Below are 3,527 nucleotides of genomic sequence, written 5' to 3'. Positions count from 1 at the left end.
AGCGAGAGAGGGAACACAAGCAGGGGGAGTGGGAGAGGAAGAAGCAGGCTCACAGCGGAGGAGCCCGACGCAGGANGCTTGATCACAACGCCGGGACCACGCCCCGAGCCAAAGGCAGACGCCCAACCGCTGTGCCACCCAGGCGCCCCAGGCCTTTTTTATATCTAAAAGCGTCCAAATGATTTTTGATGAACTCACAGTGAAAGTAAAAGAGTGGAAAGGGGAACTGGACACAGCAGAGTGGAGGGCAGTACCCGGAGAAAAAATTTAAAAATGATTCTTTTTGTAACCCACAAAGGATTCCATGTATTTCAAATATTTTCACTGTTAGACTGTCAGCTACTTGAGTACCTGAAGGCTGAGATGTTTGAGGCATGTGTAGCACCTGATTCAGACTTCGCCTGTAATACACTCGGTGATACTGCCTATGCTTCACACGTCCCGTCATGTTAGTCAACACCCACGCCCATATTCGTGCACTCGCAGACGCTCACGACTACAAACACATGCACACGGGTTTTCTTCAGACAGGCGTATCAGAAAATTGGCTTACTGAAAAATATCCACATTGAAAAACAAACATAATTACCCTGCGAGATTGGAATATATGCAGAACATGAATGAATAAATTTTCAAGTTATTCTATCCTCTGTGGATGTGGGCTTTGTTATAGCATTATCAGTAAGTTAGCCTAATTAGAAATTAATTGAAGAAAATTCCCCATACTATGTGTAAGGGATTAAACGGGTATCTGCTGGTTAAACTTGGGTTTTTAAAATACTCAGTGGTTTTAATTTGGACTCCGGATGTAAGCACTGGTTTCAAATTGTCCCCAGAATCTTTCTGGCCAAAGAAAATACGCAATACAAGAACAGATTCTAATTTAGCAGAAAATATGGGATGAGAAAAATCAGATCCTTTGGGTAATATTAACTCCTGTACATTATACAGGTAGGTAATACTCCAAAATGCTATTTTCCAGGACCCTAAAACCTCCCACAGAGGCCCTATTTAGTTGCGCTTTCAAAACAGCTCAGCATAGGACGGAGCATGAAATGCATTTGGGCCGCTGCATGGGAGCATCGGAGCAAGTCCGCAGTGAGTCACAGCTCTCTTTCCCGGGGGTCACGGATCAGTCTGTTCCAAATCCTTAGAGGGAAAAGTCCTGTCAGGTTATCTAGGGTGAAAATTCTTCTCTCCCTTAAGCAGAAGGAGGGCAGCTCTCCAAAAGACTGTTTTAGTCCTGTTACTCACCGCTCACTCAGGGACATCCCCAGCTGAGAGTCTAGCTGGTAAGCAGGGAAAGCTGGGGTCACTCACCCGTGCACTTCAGAGTAGGGCACAGACGCCGGACCAACCCTGATCTGGCAACTCAGCCTCATGCCTGAATACAGAGGCAACTTCCCGAGCCCGAGGAAAGGCTGAGTCCACGCGGGAACAGAACCATGTAGGGATAGGACAAGGGTAAGAGAAAAAGATATGTCAACATCTCCATACTCAGATATTCCTGCATTTAACTCCGGAGTAAACTTATGTCTGCCTCGTCTTCCTCCTTCAGCCCATGGCATTTTTTATTTCAACTACTATCCATACTGGAAATGCTATGCTGTTCACTTCTCAAAAATGACTGTCTTTTGGGTTTTTTTAGTAGTCCCTATTTCTCTGGTCACATTTTATTTCTTTAAACACATTAAACATAATTATTTTCTACTCTGTGTCTGATAGTCTTGTGAGTCTTTTCAGCTCTGCCGTTTTTCTGCTGATTTTCACTCTCGGGCCTTGATTTGTGATTTTAGGCTTTAAGTGAGGCACTTTCCCTTCAAACTTTATTTTTGGAAATTTGTGAAGCCATGAGTTGAAGTGGATTTTCTCAGAGAGACTGGGCTTTCGTCAGCCGGCCTCTGGGGGCACTTCTGATCCAGAGCCACTTGCAATTAAATTGTTAGCTTGAAGTTGTTCAGTTCACTCTGATTGTGTGAATTCGGACCACAACTCATGAAAGCCGCCCAGGGTTATGAATTCTCAATATACAACTCTCCAACACAGCTCAAAGCTATGGCGTGCTTCCCTCTCCAGCTGGCAGGGCTTGATTCATCTTCTACTAAGGCTACAGCCACTCGCACCTGTGCGGGAGTCTGTTTTCAGATTCCCCCTCATGCCAGCTCAGTCCTTACCTTCTGTCTTCTCTACCCCATGCAGCTATCAAAAAGGCAGGCTAATTTATCTCCCAGGATTCTGACTCTCACATCATTTTTTTTTTTCCAATTTTGAATCTTCCTTATTTTCTGGTGCCAGCTCAGCTCAGCATTTTAATTATTTTAAACAAGAGGGTAATTCGGGATATGTATTCCAGAAAAGCGCCAGAAACAAAAGTTATTACTGCCTTAAAATGGTTCACATTCCGAGATATTTCCCCCATTGGGCAATATTAATAATCAATCTCTTTTCCAGGGCCATGCAGAGAGTGGCCCAGAGTGGGGTGAAATAAAACCCGGATGAGCGGAACAAACACATTTCATGACACGCAGCCCCTGTGGACTCTGACCTCAGTTCCCTTCTTTTGGTCATTCTTGTTTGTTAGGCTCATTCCCACATCAAGATATTTTCAGGACCTATTCTTTCTTCCCCTCCCACCTTCAAGAATTTCCGCTCAGAGATCTAAGAGAGCTTTCTAACGTGCAGACAAGGTCATATGCCTAACATTTATGTAACACTCCGTGTCTCTCTTTTATTGTGTTACCACAATCCCAATGAGACGATTAATCTGAGGATTAGCTGTTTGATGTCAGCTTCCCTGCTAGCTAGAAAGTAAGCGCCTGCGCAAAGGAACAGTCTCGTTCACAGAAAGACCTCCGGTGCCCAGCACAGTGCCTGGAGTAGAGTAGACCTTGGCTAATTTTCTGTTGCATGGATTTTTAAATGAGGAGCTGAAAGGCATTATACAGACATCCTAAAAAGGAAGAAATCGCACAGTAACCTTTTTCTTACCTTTTACTTTAAGTGTATAACAAATGTGGGAGTTAATGGCCATGCAGATAATCAATGGTGTGTAACTAATTCTGCCTTCCAATGAGGCAGGATGGGCTGCTGTGGGGGGAAGGGAGGGACAACAGGGTGCTGCCGGGAAGTCGCTCATCTATTCAGGACCAGGAAGCTGCATGGCTTACAATCTTGGGGTTCAAAGTGGAGAAAAGAACTTATTGAAACCATTTAAATGATTTGAACTTTTTGTCACCTCAACTTTATTTGAATTAAGATGCTGCATGCTTAATGTATCTAATTATTTATAATTTAACCTTAAAATATTCCCTATGGTGCATTCCAGAGTAAAAATAATACAAAAGATGACTGCTCTATGTATAAACAAGGGAATACACCAAAGCACTGGCACCAGTAATCAAATACATTATTTTCCCCTTCACTGAGTTGTATCATTTTGGGTGTCAAATAAACCTTGTGACAGTCTCATTTGATTGATTCCCATTTCATTCAAGCATGAAGCAAAACTTTAAGGAAAGACAACTCAA

Source organism: Ailuropoda melanoleuca, chromosome 19 (assembly GCF_002007445.2).
Source record: "Ailuropoda melanoleuca isolate Jingjing chromosome 19, ASM200744v2, whole genome shotgun sequence".
Taxonomy (NCBI): Eukaryota; Metazoa; Chordata; class Mammalia; order Carnivora; family Ursidae; genus Ailuropoda; species Ailuropoda melanoleuca.
This window is presented reverse-complemented; position numbering follows the sequence as displayed.